The following is a 23,603-nucleotide window of genomic DNA, read 5'->3' as shown; positions in this document are numbered from 1 at the left end:
CACCACCACAGAACACACAGTCGTCACATTCCATTGCTCTATAGGCTGCTGTTTTGTTATTTTACATTATCTATTAGATATCTAAATTTCACTTCTCTTTGTTCCTTTTTGCCAATTCAAAAAGAATTTAAAGTGTTAGAATGGACAAATACTAATGAGGCACATGTTATCTAATGATGAGTTTTCAGGCATTCCTTGTGCCATGAACATGAAGAAAACAGAATCATTATAGGCTCTAGGGTGCGGTAGAGATGCACATGGGACTAAAACAACTTGCCTTGGTCATTTACTGTTTTGTTTGTAGGACAAGTCTCTTTTAATGTCTCATATTATTGACATAACTCATGAATTCTTTTTTCCAGAGTTGATGACACTTAATATGTGCAGGCAGGACCGAAAAAAGGTGTGGTGCCTTCCAGCTCACAAATCAAAGGTGAGTCATGAGAATGCTGTCCATTAAACAGGAAGGAGGAGAATTGGATATGGAAGTAGGACATGCATTAGATTCCACAGCAATTAGGCTTTTCTATAAAAGAAGCATCTGCTTTTGGAACTTGAAAGTAGAATAAAAGAGGAGCATTTAAAGGAGTTCTTGAAGAAGGCACACCAGGGTACTTGACTAATGGTAGTTAGCTAACGAATACCTCCTGTAATAAAACCTGAACTGTGGAAGGGAATCATTGATCAACTTCCTAGGAACACCCTGTCACTGTACTATACCTGCAGTGTATCAGCATTCGGACACAAAGAGAGTGGGTGTGCAGGTGTGTGTCTGTGTCATTTGGTTGTATTCATTTACTGCAGTTTCCATTTTATACATTATTCTACTATAGGTCAGAGAAGCAAAGAGTCATCTACTATCAGGGGCTTGTTTTACATTTTACATGCCCAGTGGAAGGATTTCCCTTCTAACTTTGCTAGATTCTAAGCCTGAAATGAGAGGAAAAAAAACACTTGAACTATCGTTTAAGTTCCATATCCAAGTCTGATCTATTCCATAGGAGTTTTTAAAAAGAAGACAATGTAACTCTATATCCTGAAGCAGCATGGCAGCAAATCAAGGAACAAAACTTAAATCTACTGTCCCTCTTTTTCCCACTGCTCTCTACCTTGTAGGGTAACAGAGAAACTTTGATGGGATGTTCAACTTCAGTAATTTTGACTCCTTCTATTAGGAAATAATATTTTCCTTATAATATATAACTGAAGTATTTTCTCCATTGTGATTTTCCTTATGTCTGAGGACACAGAGATCCTTGGAAGTCAGGCAGAGATGAGTTCAAGTCCTGACCCTGCCACTTAGTAGCTGTGCAACCCTGACTGCATTACTCAGCCTTGGCAAATCTCCATATCTTAACCTGAAAATGGGGATAATACTTTATGTGTTTTGCAGAGTTTGTTGTGAACATTGAGTGAGATTAGGTAAAGTGCCTAGCACCATGCCTGGAATTACTGAGTGTTTAAATGCAAACTGCAGATTAGTAGGATTTGATCTGTGACTTAACTTCATATACTTTTTTAGGAAAGCATGTATTTTGTCACATAAGGCAAGTACTTGATTATTAACAAGAATGGTCTTCCTCAACATTGTGGAAGCAGTGCACACCTCAACAACTGTGCACTGCCTTCACGTTTGTGCACATGTACTTATGGAAGGGAGCTAGACACTCTCACATTCATCAAGTTGCTGTGCAGGTGAAATGATAGTTAGAATTTCATACCTGACACATGGGGGACTTAGCAGATGTTAGCTCCCTTCCACTGTGTCCCCTACTTTCCGAATCACTCTGTACTTCCATAAGTGTATCTTTTCTCTTAGAAGGGCCATCGAGAGGTAGGGGCAGAGGAATGATTCTGGGGCCAGGGATCTTCCTCCAGGGCCCTTGAAGTCAGACTCTTACCTTGTTTTGGATGATCACTAAGCTATCTGGATTAACCCAGCTAAGAGATACAATGGCTCTCTCCATTTCACAGATTAACAGGACCAGAAAATCAATATAAAGAAAGCATTTACTGAGTGTCATCACCAAGATGGCAAAATAGAAGGCAACCTGCTCATATCCCCCAACTACAATATGGGTACAAGAATTTTTGTACCCATCTACAGTTGAAAGTTCATCAGTGGGAGCCTCAGGATTCAGGTAGGAGTTTGTGAAACCCTGAGAGGGCCCAAGACCTAGGAGGGTTGTTTTGAAAGTACAGACCAACACCCAGGTCAGCTGATCTGGTGAGCTTGCTTCCAGGTTCATGCCTGGAAATGGCCAAGAAACTTTCTGCATGGATAGGATCATTCCCCAACTACAGAAGGAGGGGCAAGAACTGAGACTGGGACCTCTTGGGATCTGCTGTTGGCTACAGCCCTGTTTGGCCTTGAGCTTGCAACCAGAACTATCTGCCAAGGAGTCTAGAAGGAATTGTGCATACTAGTGCCTTGGCAGAAAGACTCATTTGCCCACTGACATCAGTCTCAGCAGTGAACCTGGAAGTGGCCCTGTGGCTCTGCTCCAGCCTTTCTCAGCTGATGTCTCAGTTCAGAGGTGCTCATGTAAGGACCCAGAAGGAGACTTGCCCATATCCCACAACCCAAAAGCCTGACTGTCCCCAACACACTTGCCAACCTCTATCTCATAGCACATCCCAAGTAGACTCAGTCTCAGCTGCACCCTGCCCTCTGCAGCAACCAGGGAACTATCCTATTTGTGCTGAGACCTGCTGGGAGATGTGTACTTGTCTGGCCCAACAAGACGGGCTCTTTAGCTTCCATCCTTTAGCAGATCCCAAGGAGACCCAGACTCAGCTCCAGCCCCTCCTACTGTAGACAAGAAACTATCTTATTTGTGAGACACTTGCTAGGTGATATAAACTCCTCTGAGCTGAGACTGGGCTCTCCAGTCTCTCATAGCAGATTCCACGGGGCCCAGTCTCAGCTCTAGCCCCTACTGCTGCAGTCTAGGAACTACCCAACTCATACCAGCTGGGTGATGCGTGTTCATCTGAGACAATGAGATAGGCCCACCAGCTGCTTCTCACAGTAGTTCCTGAAGTGGTCCAGTCTCAACTCCATCTCCTCTTGCTGCAGTTGAGAACTGCAGAGATCTGGTAGGAGACACACTTGTCTGGGCCACAAGGACGGTTTTCTGGACTTGGGTCCCTCAGTCCAGTATCTGCCTGGGGTCTTCCCTAAGTCCATCTGGGCTGGAAAGCCATGTCAACCTCAGAGTCCTCATGAAACTCATGGCTAGCCTGAACTTGGAGTGTCCTCTAGTGCTGAGATGGCTGCAGTGATCACAGGCTCAGGGAACACAACAGTCAGTCAGGTTAGAATCCAGAAGACCCTCTGAAGGACAGGCACAAACAAAGCCAGAATGCAAAGACTAAAATAAATACCTAATTCCTAAATATGCAGACATTGTTGTACTTCTACAAGCATCAGAAACATTCAGGGAAATATGACCTCACAAATGAGTTAAACAAGATGCCAGAGACCAACGCTACAGTGATAGAGATGTGTGATCTCTCAAATAATTCAAAATAGCTGCTTTAAGGAGACTCAATGAAATTCCAGAAAACAGAAAATCAATTCAGAAATGTATCAGAAAAATTTAATAGAGACATTGAAAAATTTTAAAAACTAAACAAAAAATCCTGGAGCCGAAAAATACAATAAATGAAACGAAAAATGCAATATAGAGCATCAATAGCAGAATTAATCAGTGAGAGATTATTTTAATATACTCAGAGAAGAAAAAAGAAAAAGGAATACAAAGAATGAACAAAGCTTACAGTATCTATGAGACAACATCAAAAAATAAAATATTCACTATTGGAATTAAAGTAAGAACTTAGAAAGACAAAGGGGTAGAAAGCTTATTCAAAATAATAACAGAAAGCTTTCCAACCCTGGAGAAAGATACAAATACCCAAGCCAGGAAGAGCAAAGATCACCAATCAGATTCAACCCAAATAAGAATATCCCAAGACATATTACATTGAACTTGCAAAAATGAAAGACAAAGAGAGGATTCTAAAAGGAGCAAAAGAAAAGAGGCAAATAACATGTAAGGGAGATCCAGTACTCCTGGCATCAGACTTCTCAGCAGAAACTTTTCAGGCCAGGAGGGAGACGATAATATTGAGAGTGTTGTAGGAAAAAAAAATCACCAACCAAGAATACTGTATCAAGAAAAGTTCTTCAGAAATGGAGAGACAAAGACTGTCCCAGACAGACTTTATATTTATAGCAACCAGAACTATCCCACAAAAAATGCTAAAGGAAATTCTTCAAACTGAAAGAAAAGGACTCTAATGTAATTATTATAGTAATATTGCAATTGTGATAATTAAACCACTTATATCTTTGGTCAGAAGACTAAAAGCCAAAACTATTAAAATAATAATGAAAATAACTTGTTAAGAGACAGGCAATAAAAAAGGGTAATTGGTGACATCAAAAATTGTAAATGTGGAGGAAGAAGGGAGTTAATCTGTTTGGGATTTTTGTTTTTGTCTTTGCTTTTTTATGATCAAAATTAAGTTGGTATCAGTTTTAAATACCTGTTATAACTATAGAATGTGTTTTGTAAACTTAATGGTAACTACAAAGCTAAAACCTATAACAGATAGACTAAAAATAAAAAGTAACAAATTAAAACATACTACTAGAGAAAAATCACTTAACTGCAAAGAAAGACAAAGGAAGAGAGGAGTTACATAAAACTAGTAAACAAGTAACAAAATGGCAGCAGTGAGGCCTTATCTATCAATAGTAACACTGAATGTAAATGGACTAAATTCTCCAATTAAAAAAAAACAAAGAGTAGCACATGGATTAAAAAACAAGACCCAACAATATGCTGTCTACAAGAAACTCACTTCACCTGTAAAGATACACATAGACTGAAAGTGAAGGGATAGAAAGATGATATCCCATGCAATGGAAACCGTAAAAGAACAGGAGTAACTATATAAGCTAAAATAGACTTTAAAAACTGTGAAAAGAGATAAATAAGGTTATTATATAATGATTAAGAGGTCAATTCAGCTAGAGGATGTAACAAGAGTAAATATATATCCACCCAACACCAGAACACCCACATATGCAAAGCAAATATTAATAGAGCTAAAAGGAGAGATAAACTGTAGTGCACCAGTAAGAGGGGATTTCAACATCCTACTTTTGACAATGGAAAGATCATCCAGGCAGAAGATTAACAAAGAAACATCAGAGTGAAACTGTACACCAAATGGACCTAACAGACATTTACAGAATATTTCACCCAACTTCTACAGAATACACATTCTTCATCAGCACATGGAACATTCTCCAGGACAGACTATATGTTGGGCCATGAAACAAGTCTCAACAAATACAAAAAAGTGGAAATTATATCAAGTATCTTTTCTGACCACAATAAATAAAATGAAGAATGTTAAAAACTGTACAAATACATGGAAATTAAACAGCATGCTTCCAGACAACCAATTGGTCAGTGAAGAAACTAAGAAGGAAATTTAGAAATTTCTTAAAAAAATAAAAATGGAAACAAACATACAAGAATCTATAGGATACAGAAAAAGTAGTACTAATGTGGAATTTTATAGCAGTAAATATCCATATTATTAAAAAGAGACTCAAAATAAACAACCTAACTATGCACATTCAGCAACTAGAAAAGCAAGAACAAACCAAACCCAAATTTAGTAAAAGGAAATAAATAATAAAGATCAGAGCAGAAATAAATGAAATGAGACTAAAAAAAATTACAAAAGATCAACAAAAAGTTGGCTTCTTGAAAAGATAAACAAAATTGATAAACCTTTAGCTAGACTAAGATAAAAATAAAGAAGACCCAAACAAATAAAATCAGAGACAAAAAAGGAAACATTACAACTAATACCACAGAAATACAAAGAATCATTAGACTACCATGAACAACTATACACAAACTGAAATATCTAGAAGAAATAGATAAACTCCTGAACACATACTCTACCATGATTGAACCATGAAGAAATAGAAAATCTAAACAGACCAATGACAAGTCATGAGATCAAAGCTACAATAAAAAGTCTCCCCTCAAAACTTGGGACCTGCCAGATTCACTTCTGAATTCTAGCAAACACTTAAGGAAGACCTAATACCAATTCTACTCAAATTATTTCAAATAAGTGAAGAGGAGAGAAACTCATTCTACCAGGCCAGCATTATCCTGATACCAAAACCAGACAAACACACTACCAAAAACAAAAAAGAAAAGAAAAAACTAATTGTGGGCCAATATCCCTGATGAACATACATGTAAAAATCCTCCACAAAATACTAGCAAACAGAATTCAAAAACATTAAAAAGATCTTTCACCATGATCAAGTGCATTCATCTCAGGGATGCAAGGATGGTTCAACATATGCAAATCAATAAATATGATACATCACATCAACAGAACAAAGGACAAAAACCATGTGATTATTTCAATGAATGTTGAAAAAACATTCAGTTAAATTCAATGTCCCTTCATGAAAAAAAGCCCTCAACAAACTTGGTATAAAAAGAACATACCTCAGGCTAGGCACAGTGGCTCAGGCCTGTAATTCCAGCATTTTGGGAGGGTGAGACAGGTGGATCACTTGAAGTCAGGAGTTCAAGACCACCCTGGCCAGTGTGGTGAAACCCTGTGATATGGTTTGGCTGTGTAACCCACCCAAATCTCAACTTGAATTGTATCTCCCAGAATTCCCACATGTTGTGAGAGAGACCCAGTAAGAGGTAACTGCGTCATGGGGGCCGTCTTTCCTGTCCTATTCTGATGATAGTGAGTAAGTCTTGTGAGATCTGATGGGTTTATTAGGGGTTTCTGCTTCCTTCTTATTTTTCTCTTGCCACCACCACGTAAGAAGTGCTTTTCACCTCCTGCCATGATTCTGAGGCCTCCCAAGCCATGTGGAACTGTAAGTCCAATTAAACCTCTGTTTGTTCCCAGTTTTGGGTATGTCTTTATCAGCAGCATGAAAACGAACTAATACAGTAAATTGGTACCAGTAGAGTAGGGCATTGCTGAAAAGATACCTGAAAATGTGGAAGCGACTTTGGAACTGGGTAACAGGCAGAGGTTAGAACAGTTTGGAGAACTCAGAATAAGACAGGAAAAGGTGGAAAAGTTTGGAGCCTCCTAGAAGCTTTGACAAAAATGCTGATAGTGATATGAACAATAAGGTGCAGGCAAAGGTGGTCTCAGATGGAGATGAGGAACTTGTTGGGAACTGGAGCAAAGGTGACTCTTGTTATGTTTTAGCAAAGAGACTGGTGGCATTTTGCCCCTGGTCCTGGAGAGTTGTGGAAATTTTGAACTTGAGAGAGATGATTTAGGGTATCTGGTGGAAGAAATTTCTAAGCAGCAAAGCATTCAAAAATGTGACTTGGGTGCTGTTAAAAAGCATTCCATCTTAAAAGGGAAACACAGCATAAAAGTTCAGAAAATTTACAGCATGATGATGTAGTAGAAAAGATAAAACAATTTTTTGAGGAGAAATTCAAGCTGGCTGCAGAAATTTGCATAAATAGCAAGGAGCCTCATATTAATCCCCAAGACCATGGGTAAAGTGTCTCTCCAGGCCATGTCAGAGACCATCACAGCAGCTGTTCCCATCACAGGCCTGGAGGCCCAGGAGGAAAAAGTGGTTTTGTGGGCCAGACCCAGGGGGGGTACCCATGCTGGTGCCCTGTGTCCCAGCCACTCCAGCCGTGGCTGAAAGGGGCCAACAAAGAGCACAGGCTGTGGCTTCAGAGGGTTGAAACCCCAAGCCTTGGTAGCTTCTGCATGGTGTTGAGCTTGTGGGTACACAGAATGGAGGTTTGGGAACCTTGGCCTAGATTTCAGAAGATGAATGGAAATGGCTGGATGTCCAGGCAAAAGTTTGCTGCAGGGGTGGAGCCCTCATGCAGAACCTTTGCTAGGATGGTGTGGAAGGGAAATGTGGGGTCAGAGCCCCCACATAGAATCCCTACTAGGGCACTGCCTACTGGAGCTATGAGAAGAGAGCCACTGTACTCCAGATCTCAGAACGGTAGATCCACCAACAGCTTGCACCGTGCACCTGGAAAAGCTGCAGACACTCAATGTCAGCCCATGAAAGCAGCCAGGAGGGAGGTTGTACCCTGCAAATCCACAGGGGTGGAGCTGCCCAAGACCATGGAAATCTACCTGTTACATCAGCGTGACCTGGATGTGAGACCTGGAGTTAAAGGAGATCATTTTGAAGCTTTAAAATTTGACTGCCCCACTGCATTTTGGACTTGCATGGGACCTGTAATCCTTTGTTTTGGTCAGTTTCTCCCAATTGGAATGGCTGTATTTACCCAATACCTGTACCTACATTGTATCTAGGAAGTAACTACCTTGTTTTTGATTTTACAGGCTCACAGGCAGGAGGGACTAGCCTTGTTTTAGATGAGACTTTGGACTGTGGACTTTTGGGTTAATGCTGAAATGAGTTAAGACTTTGGGGGACTGTTGGGAAGGCATGATTGGTTTTGAAATGTGAGGACATGAGATTTGGAGGAGCCAGAGGCAGAATGATGTGGTTTGGCTGTGTCCTCACCCAAATCTCAACTTGAATTGTATCTCCCAGAATTCTCATGTGTTGTGGGAGGGACCCAGTGGGAGGTAACTGAATCATGGGGGCTGGTCTTTCCCATGCTATTCTTATGATAGTGAATAAGTCTCATGAGATCTGATGGGTTTATCAGGGGTTTCTGTTTTTGCTTCTTCCCCAGTTTTCTCTTGCTGCTGCCATGTAAGAAGTGCCTTTTGCCTCCTGCCACGATTCTGAGGCCTCCCCAGCCATGTGGAGCTGTAAGTCCAATTAAATCTCTTCTTGTTGCCAGTTTTGGGTACGTCTTTTATCAGCAGCGTGAAAATGAAGTAATACAGTAAAAGAGAACCCTAATACAACTTGTCTCTACGAAAACAACACAAAAAAGAGAGCAAGGGATGGTGGTGCACATCTGTAGTCCCAGATACTTGGGTGGCTGAGGCAGGAGAATTGCTTAAACCTGGGAGGTGGAGGTTGCAGTGAGCCGAGATCACACCACTGCACTCCCAGCCTGGGTAGCAGAGCAAGACTCCATCTTAAAAAATAAAAGAAACAGAAAAAGAAGAAATAAAGAAATAAAGAAAGAAAGAAGGAAAGAAGGAAAGAGAAAGAAAGAGAAAGAAAGGGAAAGAGAGAGAGGAAGGAAAGGAAAGACAGGAAAGACAGGAAGGAAAGGAAATACCTCAGCGTGATAAGGGCTGCCGCATATAAGAATCCTACAGCTAATATTAAATGGGAAAGTGGAAAGCCTTTGCACTAAGAACTAGAATAAGACAAGGATGCCCACTTTCACTGCTTTTATTCAACACAGTACTAGCCAAAGCAATTAGTCAAGAGAAGGAAATAAAGGGCATGCAGATTAGAGAGGAAGAAGTTGAATTATCCTTGTTTTCAAACAACTTGATCTTATATTTAGGAAAACCTAGAGTCCACCAAAAAAACCTATTAGAGGTGACAAATTCAGCAAAGTTGCAGGATATAAAATCAACATACAAAAATCAGTAAAATTTCTGTATACCAGCAGCCAACAATCTTCAAAAGAAACCAATAAAGTAATCTTACAACATCTACAAATAAAATACCTAGGAATAAATTTAGGAGGTAGAAGACTTCGACAAGGAAAACTACAAAACATCCATTAAAGAAGTTGAGGAGGATAAAAAGAAAGGGAAAGACATCCCATGTTCACTTTTCAGAAGAATTAATATTGTTAAAATGACAATACTACCCAAAGCAATATATAGATTTGATGCAATTCCTATAAAAATACCAATGACAATTCTTCACAGAAATAGAAAAAAAATCCTAAAATTTATATGAAACCACAAAAGATCCCAAATATCCAAAGCAATCCTGAGCAAAAAGAACAAAACTGGAGGCATCACTTTACCTGACAGGTCGGACACAGTGGCTCACTCCTGTATTCCCAGCACTTTTGGGAGGCCTAGGTGGGTGGATTGATTTAAGCCAGGAGTTTGAGACCAGTCTGGCAAACATGGCGAAACCCTGTCTCTACTAAAAATACAAAAATTAGCTGGGCATGGTGGTGGGCCCCTGTAATCCCAGCTACTCGGGAGGCTGAGGCAGGAGAATCACTTGAACCCGGGAGGCAGAGGTTGCAGTGAGTTGAGATTGCATCACTGCAGTCTAGCCTGGGCATCAGAGAGTGACCCTGTCTCAAAACACAAACAGACAGACAAATTATACTACAGAGCTATAGTAGCCAAAAAAGCATGGTGCTGGTATAAAAACAGACACATGTAGACCCACGAAACAGAATGAAGAACTCAGAAATAAGTCTGTGTACTTAAAGCCAACTCATTTTCAACAAAGGAACCAAGAACACATATTGGGGGGAAAAAGTCTCCTTAATAAATGATGCTGGGAAAACTGTGTATCTGTATGCAGAAAAATAAAATGAGATCCCCATCTTTCATCATATACAAATATCAACCAAAAATGAATTCAAGACTTTAATGTAAGACCTAAAACTATGAATCTGCTAGAAGAAAACACTGAAGAAATGCTACAGGATATTGGTTTGGGCAAATATTTTTTGGGGTAGGACCTCGAAAGCATAGGAAGTCAAAGCAAAAATAGAAAAATAGAAAAATGGGATTACATCAAGCTAAGAAGCTTCTAGACAGCAAAGGAAGCAACAAAGTGTAGAGACAGCCTTCAGAATGGAAGAACATATCTGCAAACTATTCATCTAACAATGAATCAAATAGAATATGTAAGAAACGTCAACAATTCAATAGCAAAATAACAAATAATCTGATTTTTTTAATGTTCAAAAGACCTGGGTAAACATTTCTCGAAAGAAGACATACAAATGGCCACAGGTAGATTAGAAATGCTCAACATCAGTAATCATCAGAGAAATGCAAATCAAAACCACAATGAGATATCAACTCACTTCAGCTAGAATATCTATTATCAAAAAGAGAAAAAAATAACAAATGCTGGCAAGGATGCAAAGAGGAACCCTATTATAGTGTTGGTGGGAATGTAAGGTACAATAACCACTACGAAAACAGTATGGAGACTTCTCAAAAAACTGAAAACTACCCTATGATCCAGCAATCTCACTGCTGGGTATATATCCAAAAGAAGTCAATATATCGAAGAGGTATCTGTACTCCAATGTTCACTGTAGAACTATTCACAATAGCCAAGATTATGGAATCAACCTGTGTCCGTCAATAGATGAATGGATAAAGAAAATGTGGTATATATTCACAATGAAATATTATCCCCACAAACATAATGAAATCCTGTCATTTGTAGCAACATGGATGGAACTACATGTTATTGGGCACCAGTGTCACATATTTGCATTTATGTGTGTGAGTTTAAAAAGTGGATCTCCTGGAAGTGGACAGTAGAATGGTGTTTATCAGAGGAGAGGCAGGGAGCGGGGGCAGGAGGAATGAAGAGAAGTTGGTTAACGGGTACAAAAATAAAATTAGAAGGAAGAAGTTCCAGTATTCAACAGTACAGTAAGAAAATTATAGTTAACAATAATTTATTGTATCAAAATAGCTAGAAGAACTATAATGTTCCCAACACAAAAAGATAAGTGTTTAAGATGACAGATATCCCAATTAACCTGATTTGATCATTATACATTGTACACATGTCAAAATATCACACATACCCCAAAAATATGTACAACTATGATACATCAATTAAAAACACAAAAAAAGGAGGGGGCAGGCACGGTGGCTCATGCCTCAAGTCCCAGCACTTTGGAAGGCCAAGGCAGGAGGATTGCTTGAGTCCAGGAGTTGAGACCAGCCTGGGCAACATAGTAAGACTCCATCTCTCCAAATTTTTAAAAAATAATTCTCCAGGTGTGGTGGTACACACTTGTAGTCCCAACTACTTGGGAGACTGAGGTGGGAGGATCATTTGAGGCTGGGAGGTCAAGGCTACAGTGAGCTGTGATTGCACTGCTGCACTCCAATTTGGGCACCAGAACAAGGCTCTGTCTCTAAAAAAATCACACAAAAAAGAGAAGACATAACTTACTGCCAAAGTGAGAAAGACACTGGGATAAATTCAGATTGAGACCTATAGTTCCTAGTTCAGGCAACACTTGAAGACAGAAGGGGCCTATCATAACATGGACTTGGGAGTTGTATGGTTTTTTCCTCTGGCTAACCTAAGCATTGGCTTAGAGGTTTTCAGAGTAGGGGAAGACAGAGAATACTTCTCTGAAAGACTCCCTTCATTTTCCTCCTACAGAGAGGGTTTCCTTCAGGTTCACATTTGTTATGTCATTGGCTCTGACCATGGTGCTGAATCCTCTGAACTTGAAAACGGAACTCCTACAAAGGTAATAGATTCAAACTCCTAGTTGTGAGATGTGCTAGAAGTGATATGGGGAAGTACAGCACCCCTCCTCTCTTCTGTACTTCTACCAACCTTATCTGCTCCCTTGAGCTCCTTTTGAGGTATAAAATGTAGGGGAAATTTCTGGCTAAAACGTATAGATTCGGATGCTCCCGGTTCCTGAACGCCATCTACATATGAGTAGTTCTTTGAATTGTCAGAAAACAACCTGGCCCCAAAGTAAACTCAAGGCAGGCCAAGCGCAATATTTTTCCCATTTATGGGGAATGATAAGAGGTATGTCACTGTTCCTAAGATAACCACAAGGGCCTCTGCTCAGTGTGGGTGTTCCTGACTTCACTGGAGTCAGCAGCAGTGGGCTGCTTCGTTGCTGACATTCAGCAAATGTGTGTTTATATAAAGCTCTGTCATAGGTTAATCCTCCAGAATCCCAGAGTCTGCAGGGAATAGTACTTTCCATGCCAATTTGATTAAACACAGAGAGTACCTATATTATACTAGGCATATGCTGGCAATATGGACCCTGAATCAAGAAGTTTATAGTCTACTTGGTGAGAAAAATATGCATATGAGTGATGCAAAGCAGAATGCACTATGTGTGTTACCAGAGATCCCATGTGTTAGACTGATAGTGACAGGACAGTGGTCTATTCTGATCTGGAACCTGACCAGAGACAGTCCTCAGAGTACTGAGCTGTGAACTCGACCTTCCCCTCACCTTCCATCTCAAGCTAGGGGCGGACATATCTGAGTTGGTGGAGTCTGGTCAACTACAAACCTGTTTTTAGAGATGAATTCTGTGCTATGAGACTCTGGTCATCAATCATGGAACTCCTGCTTTCTGGGAGCTTGTGTGGATTGTTTATTCTTCCAAGGACTGCTAACCAGTGAGAAGACAAGACAGGCTGGGGCAGAAAGTGTTTAATCTGCTCCACAGACACACACTGCAGCTCCAACCTATCAGCATCTGCAAACACAAGGCAGAGAGATTAGTGTGTGGACGCGGCACAAACAAAGGGATGCACAGGGATTGGTTTAGGAGGGAGACGCCACAAGATGAGACTTTTCTCTAGGGGACCTGGGAGAGGGTCGAGCAACAGGAACAGAGGGTCTTGCCTCTCATTCAGCATCAAGAGTCCTGCATCCCTCCTGGGATCCCTGTCTCAGAACTTAAGGACTTCAGAGAGAAGATGTGGTATGTTGAGCTAGACATCAACTTTGTCTAGAACAGCGTGGGTTTTTAGTAGCATAGAAGGGTGGCACTTGCAATCAGTTTAGCTGCTTAAGCCCGTATCTTGAGCTGAGAAAAGCCTGAGGAGCAGAGTTCTGGGCACAGTACAGGAAACCTCCCCCAACCCCTCAGTGCCTAGAGAGTACCTGGAGCAGGGTAGGTGCTCAATAAATTTTTACTGAACTGAATTCTTGCTGAGCTACTAAAGTAGAGGCGAACAGCTGCTTCTAAGGGCTGATACTATGCTCCAGAAAGCAGAGGAGTGCGTCACGTGTCTGGTCTTTTGGACTCACAGTAGACCTCACATTCTATAGCACTGAGGGGCTCCTGCTGCTGGGACAGAGACATGAGCTCAGGAGCAGCTCTCCCAGGGTCCCAGAACGCAGCCCATCTTCACCAGCCATAGCACCTTCAGATAAAAAAGGCCAACACATATGTCCACAATCCTCTTTTTCTCTGTCACTTTCACTTTCCAGACATTTCAGCAAGGTACTACTATTGACCTTGGCTTCTATATAGGGAAAATAGGGCTAGTGGTTTTTTTTTTTTTTTTTTTTTTTTTTTTTTTTTGCCCATCAGGACCCTTTCCAAGGCCATTTCAAAGTCATTCGCAGCTAGGGTACCCACAAGAATCTCTTATCTGTTGACTCTTTTCCTTTGGAACTCAGTTCACATTTACATTTGTGCCAGCATCTTTCCCATCCAACTTTCTAATTTTTTGTTTTTTGACATAGAAAGCCGGTAAATGAGCTGGATTAGAACAGGAGTCCATGTACAATCCACACTTTACGCCTTTGTCCTTGTTCTCCTGCCTGCCCTTGACCTTCCTCTCTGGCCTGTTCAGTCACAGGAAGGAAGGGAGAGGCAGCTGTCTGCAAGAGTAAAACTGCCTCTTACAAAAGCATACCCGACGGCTGTCCTTTTTTCCGAGACCAGTTCTGACAGCTAAGAAGGCTGGCACCCAGCTGGCATCCTCTGGTACCTTTGTCCTGTCACCTCCTGCCAAACCAAGCCTCGGGCACAGTATTGGTTACCAACTTCTGCCAGGCCTGCACCATCTTCTGCCCAACCCACAGTGGGTGGCATCCAGCATGTTCAGGGTTGATACAGATTGGTTCAGGGCCATAATTCTGTGGACTTTTTTTTCATAGATGCAGAATTTGTAGGTGATAGAAGCACCACCATCTTTCTATCCTCCTCGTCTTTGACTTCCTCCTGTGACTTTTGGTGAACAAGGTCCTCATCCACCTACAGACACCTTTCATCTCCAGGAGGAAGGGCTGTGTGCCTGCTGCCCCTCGTCTCTGCTGTGGCTGTAGAAAGTGCTAATCCTGAGACAGCAAGTCTGCACAGTTTGGCCCAAAGCTTCCTGGCCGCACCCACATACCAGGGCAGTGCCAGCTTGCTCCCTTCTAAGGCAGCATCTATTGTTTCCATACAGTGGGCAGGGTTGGCCATTCGGCGCAAGGCCACCTGAGTGAAAAAAGCCTTTTCAAAACAGGGTGGCTTCCAAACAGTTGGCTACACTTTGTTCTTTGGCCCCTAAAGAGGAGAGAGAGAGAGTAAATGAGCGGGGTGGAGCTTCGCTAGAAGCAGACTATGGGAATTTAAAATCAACGCCAAAAATTCTTCCATCAGCTTATTAACAAAACACAATTTCTGTGGGGTTCCAAGCTCCATTCTTGGAAAAAAATCAAAGCCCACTGCAATGGGTGGCCATTATACCCAGATGGAATGGAGGAGAGAAAACACTAGAGCTTCTTCCAGTCCTCACTGACCGAGGAAAGCTGTTCTTCCCTCTGATGCCTCTGTTTTAACAGCTGTAGAATGGAGGTCAATACTAAAAATATAAAAAACTAGCTGGGCATGGTGGTGCACGCCTGTAGTCCCACCCACTTGGGAGACTGTGCTGGGAGGATCACCTGAGCCTGGGAAGTCGAGGCTGCAGTGAGCTGTGATCGCACCACTGCACTCCAGCTTGGGCAACGGGAGTGAGGCGAGACCCTGTCAAAAACAAACAAACAAACAAAAAAACGTATATTAAATGAAAAAGACCTCTATTGTGGCACAAACTCAGGAAATTTAAAGGACACAAAGGACAATCAGAATCTCCTCAAAACTTCCAGAGCAAAAGGGCCAGAAATCAGCATTGTATCAGACCTGTTCACAGCACTGGGGGCTAGAAAACCAATGTCTGAGCCAGTCAGGAATTCCATAACCAGTGAAATGATCAATGAAATATGGGAAAATTAAAAACCTAAAAAAAATGACCTTTGTCAGAAAACTGAAGGATGTGTACACACACATACACACACACACACTGACTGTGTGCGGGGTCTGAAAATGCCGAGGGGAATGTTACAGTTCTATAAGGTTTAGGAATTAATTGTTAAGTATATCATGATTTAAATTTTAAATGATAAAATGTTTCATTTCAGAGTTTATAAAAAGGTTTAAAAGGAAATCTAAAACTATGTAGTTATGATATCAACAGTATCTATATAATTATCAAAACCAATTCTTGAGTTAACAGAAAACTATGTTATAACTAAATTGTGAAGGCGAATGGAGTAATATGTGTACAGGTGGTAGTGGAGTTAAAGCTAAATTCTCATTTCCCATAGTAGAAAAATTCAAAAAATTCAAAAAATAAAGTCAAAATGAAGACATAGAGGTATGAGCATTTTAAAATGTAAGTAACAGAATCATTTATCTGAAGAAACAGATAAATGATTTGAAAGCAGCTGCCTGCGGGAGAACAGAGTAGGACAGAGAACAGCTGTTTGCTGTGGGACTCAGTGCCCTCTTACTTGTTAATCTATGAATATTACATTGACAGAAATCAAAGTTTAAAGAACGAGACAACTCAAATGCCAGTCGAACCTGTAAGTGGATAAACAAAATATTGTCTATCCAAATAATGGAATATTATTCAGTCATAAAAAGGAATGAAGTACTGATACACACTACAACATGGATGAACCTTGAAAACATCATGCTAAGTGAAAGAAGCCAGTCAGAAAAGGCTGGTACCTTCTATCATGTATCATCCCTATTGTATGTATGTATCATGTATCATACCTATTGTATGATTCCATTTACATGCAATGTCCAGACTATGTAAGTCTATAGAAAGCAGATTTTGCCAGGAGCTGGGAGGAGGAATAAATGAGGAATGTCTACTTAATGGGTACAGGTTTCTTCTTGGGGTGATAAAAATGTTGTAGAGTTAGAGAGTGGTGATGGTCACACAACACTGTGAACGTACTAAGGCCGCTGAATTGTATTCTTTAAGATGGTTAAAATGGTAAAAATGGTAAATTTTGTTATGTGAAATTTTACCTCAATACTAAAGAACACTGTATAGTGGATTTTGTATGGCTAGTACACAGATTCCATTGTAGTTTCAGTTAAGTAAGAGTCGTTTACAAAGTCTCTGCGCTATACATTCTGCTTTAGTTAACACGAAAGAGTGAAGAAATGTATGCCTTTGATGATTCATTATTTCCATAGTATCTGAGGAGCTGTCATCATTCTGAATAGCTAAGATTTTAGGCACAACAGACATAAATGAATTATAAAGTAACCTCAAAATAGAATATCTTATCATTTACAATACAGAAATAATTCGTGCTGCAGTTCTTTAGTAAACATCTTCCTTTCTTGTCATCTGACACTTTCGAAAATGGAGAAGAGAAAACTTAAATTCAGAGATCTGGGTAGTAATGTCTTGTGAATGAGCTTACACTATGTTTGGCTTCACTTTTTTCCAATTAGATTTCATTTCTCTCTCCTTTGGCACCCCTTCATTCTGCAATGTATTTTATTGTCCTTTTTTTTTTTTTTAAATTTGTCAACTGTTGAAACAGGTGAGTTGGCTACAAAGAAGAGCTTAGTCACTCAGAGTCAACTAAGCAGCAAACCCTGGCCACCAAGACTTGAACTCTTGTGAATCAGCTTCAAATTTGTTCTTGTTTTTTTTTTTTTTTTTCTTCTTATTTGTTTGGGTTTTTTGTTAGGTCACCAAGAAGAGTTTTAAAACCCTGTCTCACTAAATGGCTTTTTTAGATCTATACAAAGCTAGTTTTTTCTCATAAGTATGTGTTATTTTCTCATAATGATTTTTCTCATTGTTATATCATATTAAAAAAATTCAGGCCGGGTGCAATGGCTCACGCCTGGAATCCCAGCACTTTGGGAGGCTGAGGTGGGCAGATCATGAGGTGAAGAGATCGAGACCATCCTGGCCAACATGATGAAACCCCATCTCTACTGAAAATACAAAAATTAGCTGGGCGCGGTGGCGTACGTCTGTAGTCCCAGCTACTCGGGAGGCCGAGGCAGGAGAATCGCTTGAACCCAGGAGGTGGAGGTTGCAGTGAGCTGAGATTGCGCCACTGCACTCCAACCTGGCAACAGAGCGAGACTCCGTCTCAGGAAAACAAAAACAAAAACAAAAACAAAAAAACAAAAAAAAATTCACCCAGGAGGGTAGATGTAGTAAGTAGGAGGGACTTTTTTCTCTAGGCAGTACCACTTATTCTTTTCCTGAGAATGTTAGTTTTATATGGATTGTCGTTAAGCATCACTTGGAAAAGCTACAAATAATGCAGCTAAATGTTTAAGCAATTAGGAAATAGAAATGTTTAAATACAGAGTTTTGCACTGCAAAGTGTTTAAAAGTATTAAAAGACTGTATTACACAACTTCGTTGTAAAATTCTAGTAATATAAATTGATACTAAAGAAAACAAACCCAGAAAGATCAAGTGACTTGGTTCACACAGCACAGGAATTAACAAGGAAATTAGTATTCTTTGTTGAATATTTCCCATTTGAATAGTTACAGGAAAATTAAGTATTTGCATATTATATACAAATTAATGTGTATTGACATCATAGTGGAAAAGAATGATTTGTAAATCTGGAGCAATATTTGATATATTTACTAATAAGTTAAAATTAAAAGTTTCAGTTTATTAAAATATTGTTGCTTTTTAGTAAGGTATATTTGATTTTTAAAAAGCATTTTTGACTGGTTAGGGTCTTACTATTTTTTTGTTTGTTCCACTTTCCCCCAGTAATTTCACATAATAGCAGTTTTTGAGTTAAATTACCGTAACTATTATTTTTCCAGTTATAAACAAGACCACCTAACTAAAGACTTTGCTAATGTTCCTTTATTGTCTGTAGAGGGAGCTCCCACATTTTAGCAAATCTATGTGTATATTTCTTCTGTCTTTCCTTCCACACAGAGAGGTGTATGTGCAATACGGTATCTATTAGGCTATTAAAAATATGACACCAATCCTGAAATAGCAAAAGGACATTAGTGGAAAAACTAGAGAGATATGAATAAAGAGTGAAATTTAGTTAACAGTAATGTACGAATGTTGATTTCTTAGTATTAAAAAATGGCCTGGGCGGCTGGGTGCGATGGCTAACGCCTGTAATCCCAGCACTTTGGGAGGCCGACAGGGTGGATCACCTGATGTCAGGAGTTCAAAACCAGCCTGGCCAACATGGTGAAACCCTGTCTCTACTAAAAATACAAAAATTAGCCAGGCATAGTGACACACGCCTGTAGTCCCAGCTACTCGGGAGGCTGAGGCAGGAGAATTGCTTGAACCTGGAAGGCAGAGGCTGCAGTGAGCTGAGATCGTACCACTGCACTCCAGCCTGAGTGACAGCGAGACTCCATCTCAAAAAAAAAAAAAAAGAAAAAAAGCCTAGGCAACATAGACCCTGTCTCTATTTTATATATCTATTTTTATATATATAAATATATATAAAAATATATAAATATATATTTAAATATATATTTATATTAAATAGAATATATTAGAAATATTATATAAATATATATTTAAACATATGTATATATAAATATATTTAAATATCTTTATATATTTATGTATATATTTATATATTTTAATTAGCCATGTGTGGTGGTACATGCTGTGAACCCAGCTACTTGGGAAGCTGGGGTAGTAGGATCCCTTGAGCCAGGAGTTCAAGGCTGCAGTTAGCTATGATCACCACTACACTCCAGCCTGGGTGACAGAGCGAGACGCCGTCTCAGAAAACCCAAAACCATCGTTTTATAACATATGAACAACAGAGGAAACTAGGAGAGAAATATAAAGGAACTCTCTATGCTATCTGTGACTTTCTTCTGTAAATCTAAAATTATCCCCCCAAAAAAAGGTTATCTAAAAAGTTAGAAAAGTTAGATACTAAAGGCAGAATGTTTGAGGCTAGATAAGGATACTGTGAACTGTATTAGCTATCTATTGCTGCATAACTAACCCCAAAAGTTAGTGGCATAAAACAATAAACATTATGTCATAGTTTCTGCACGTCAGGATCCTGGGCATGGCTTAACTGGATCCTCTGGCTCAGAGTCACTCACTCATAGGCTGCCATCAAGGTTTTGGCTGGCACAGCGGTCACCTGCAAGCTCGTTGAGAGAGGACCCACCAAGGCCACTCAGGTGACTCTCAGCAGGCCTCAGGTCCTGGTGAGGTACTGGCTGAAGATATCAGTTCCTTGTGGAATGTGGGCCTCTCCACTGGGCAGTTCCCAACATGGTAGCTGGCTTTCCAGAGTACGTGCACGAGAGAGGTAAGAGGAGAGAGAGAGGAGAGAAGAGAGGAAAGAGAGGGAGAGAGAGAGCACGTCGTGAGGGAGCAAGCCTGAGAAAGAAGACAGCAGCATCACAGTCTATTTGTAACCTAGTCTCAGAAATGACATCCTATCACTTTTGACATATTCCATCCATTAGAAGCAAGTTACTAGGTCTAGTCCACACTCCAGGGGAAGGAATGGCACAGGGCATGAATGCCAATAGGTGGGGATCAAGGGGACCACAATAAGGCTGCCCAGCAAGTGAACACACCCATTTACACCATCTCCCACACTGATAAGAGCAGTGCTGATTTAAGAGCACAGGCTCTGGAGTCACAGAGATCCGGGTTTGTGCTCCTGCTTGGAAATGTCAGTTAGACGATCTTGGATTATTTAATTCTTTTGTTTCTTCATGGCAAAATGAGAATGATGATAGTAACACTGACCTCAAAGGGCTGTTTTGAAAGTCAGACTAAATGAGCTAATTCATGCAAAATACTTACCAAGTATCGAGCACAAAATAAGAGCTCAATGATGATGATAAGCTGCTATTATCATCCCCGCCACCGCCACCGCCACCTGATTTGTAATTCAAACCCTCATGTTGACTGGCCGTGGCATCGCAGGCAAGTTACTTGACTTTTCTGTGCATCTATTTCCTCATGCATAAGCTGGGGAAACACTACTCCCGCTTCAGAGCTGTTGGGAGGGGAGGGTGGTGATCACGTGCTTGGCCCTTGGTCGCTGTAAATGATTACTTTTAAAGGGGTTCAGTCTGCTTAGCATAAATTGACTGCCCTTTTTGGTTAAGGCACATCTGTTTTTCTGTCTTTGTTTGCTCTATGAAATGAGGACAACAATCCTTAATTATTGTGCTTTTCATTGCTCTCTAGCCTATTAAACAATTCTTATTTATGGATTTAGAAGAAAAAAAACCACATGGGTAATCCATAATGGAAGATACATCAAAATCATATTTATGGTCTTAGAAATGTTCTTTGAAGCAGGATTATTTTCTTCAATTTTATTTTGGTCATCATTGGAAGTAGTTTTTATTCCTCATGCACATGGCAAATGAAAATGGAGAGAAACTATGAAAAGTGGAGGCTGCAGCCTAGAAGGAAGATTTGCCACAGACACCTACATAAAGGATAGCTCGCGTGGTATGTAAGAACGGAGTATACACAGCATGTCTTGTTCTTGTCTGCCATCCCTCCTAGGAGCAAGGATTTTCCAGCCTCGCAGAGAAGCCTAGTAGGTAATCAGTCATCAGAGTGTAACGTGCGAAGTGCCATCGGGCTCTGACGGGGCAGAGAAGAAAGCCCTTGCCAGGGATCTAAGCCTTGATGCGGAAGGCAGAGGAAGGCTTCCTAGACGAGTTCACACCTGAGCCAGGGGCTGCAGGCTGGAGGTCCCTAGCAGACAGTCCCTAGGGGCTGGAGGTCCCTAGCTGACAAGGAGGAGGAGGAGAGGGGAGATGTGGGCAGAGGAAACAGCACAGACACAGGCTGAGAAATGCCAAGATACCTGAGTGTTCTCAGCAGCAAGCAGCTGGGTGAGCACAGAATGCAGGCCCCAGGAAGCACAGCCAGAAGATGGTGACACAGGTAGGCGTGGGGTCACGAAGGGTCTGGTACTTGGTTGACGTAAGAGTTCAACTAAAAGTGAGGGACAAGGAGCAAGGTCATGTGGTTAAACTATTTTTATTTTTATTTTTTAAAGAGATAGGATCTTGGTCTGTCATCCAGGCTGGAGTGCAGTGATGCAATCATGGCTCACTGCAGCCTCAACCTCTTGGGCTCAAGCAACCTCCTGCCCCAGCCTCCTGAATAGCTGGGATTACAGGCACCAGCCACCGCACCCAGCTCACGTGTGTATTTTACAAAGATTAACTGGTGGCTACAGCAAAGCTAGACTAATGGTGAGGGGTGTCTAGGAGACAGAAAGCTGTCTAGGAGGAGCAGAGAAAGGGATGGATTCTAAAGAGATAATTGAGAGAGAATAGCAACAAGTTGTGCTGAGTGTGGATGTGGGTAAGGGAGAGGGAAGAGGTCACAGACCTCAGGTATTCACAGCTTTCACCATGGGGCAGAGCAAGGAGAGCTGGCTTTGGGGAGAAGGCAATGTGGATGGCTTTGGCTCTATGCCTAGTGTTCCATTATTGGAACACTAAGCCTGTGGGAGTTGTCTGTCTCCTACTGCTCAAGGTCATCGCCAAGGTCTGATGGCAAAAATTTAAAAAACTGCAACCTCAGGCATAAATGGATTAAATTGAGACAAGTTTAGAAGAGCAGGCTAAACCATTATACTCAGGAGCCACTAAAAATATAAAAAGCAAGAGGTCTCAAAAAATACCCCAGGCTAGAGCTCTAGTTTCAGGGGAATCAACACATAGGGATGTATTTGGAACCAGGGGAGTAAATAAGATTACTCAGGGAAAACAGCAAATAGGTAAGAAAGCAAAAGACAAAGAGTTTTGAGAAAATAATAACCATAGGATAGAAAAAGATATGGTGGAATGATCCTGATTCTCGTTGGATTTATGTGGTAGACAGAATGTTTTGACTACAAATTGCATGTGTTAGCCCCAAGGAGAAAAGGCCTCTTCCAGACAAGTGACAGGCAGGAGGGAAAAGGAGGGAGGTGGTGTGAGAGTGGGAAAGCTTAAGCAGGGTAGATACAATATTAACTCTTGTGAGGCCAGTGGCTTTTTCAGGCCAGAAGGAAAACAGAAGGACAAGGTCTGAATTCCACCAGATGCCCCCGCAGTTCTCCAGGACACCACATGGGGACCACAGGTGGGCGGTCTGCACAGTACCTGTGTTGGGAGCTGCACTCGGGGGCCCTGGAGGAGAGTGGCTGAGACGGCTCATTCTTGAGCCTTTTATTTTATTTTTTATTTATTTATTTTTTAAATTATACATTAAGTTCTAGGGTACATGTGCTTATACCCAAAGGACTATATAAATCATGCTGCTCTAAAGAACCTTTTATTTTTGCCTCTGAGTGGACCTAAAAACTCAGTATGGTTTTCGGTCTTATGACTTCGCTTCTAGTGAGACTGTGTTAGTCCATTTTACGCTGCTATAAAGAGATACCTAAGACTGGGTAATTTATATAGGAAAGAGGTTTATTTGGCTCACAGTTTTGCAGCCGTACAAGCATGGCACTGGCACCTGCTCGGTTCCTGGTGAGGCCTCAGGATGTTTTATTCATGGTGGAAGGCAGAGAGGGAGCAGACGTGTCACATGGCGAGAGAGGGAGGAAGAAAGAGTGAGAGGAAGGAGGTGCCAGCGTT

At 40.9% G+C, this 23,603-nt stretch overlaps 1 long non-coding RNA gene across 2 annotated transcripts in view; it reads left to right on the top strand.

The window, feature by feature from the left end:
• Positions 1-9,042, top strand: part of LOC105471379 (uncharacterized) — a 142,847-nt gene extending 133,805 nt beyond the window's left edge. Inside the window, exons 2-4 of one of the 2 annotated variants that reach the window (XR_011621587.1) lie at positions 363-433; positions 1,975-2,141; positions 8,772-9,042. This is a non-coding gene — a long non-coding RNA (uncharacterized lncRNA). The remainder of the gene's footprint in view (positions 1-362; positions 434-1,974; positions 2,142-8,771) is intronic. The other variant, XR_011621588.1, reaches the window with a different exon arrangement.
• Positions 9,043-23,603: the final 14,561 nt, after the last annotated feature.

Source organism: Macaca nemestrina, chromosome 4, assembly GCF_043159975.1.
Source record: "Macaca nemestrina isolate mMacNem1 chromosome 4, mMacNem.hap1, whole genome shotgun sequence".
Taxonomy (NCBI): Eukaryota; Metazoa; Chordata; class Mammalia; order Primates; family Cercopithecidae; genus Macaca; species Macaca nemestrina.
The sequence above is the reverse complement of the archived record's forward strand: the minus strand, read 5'-3'. Positions and strand labels throughout refer to the sequence as shown.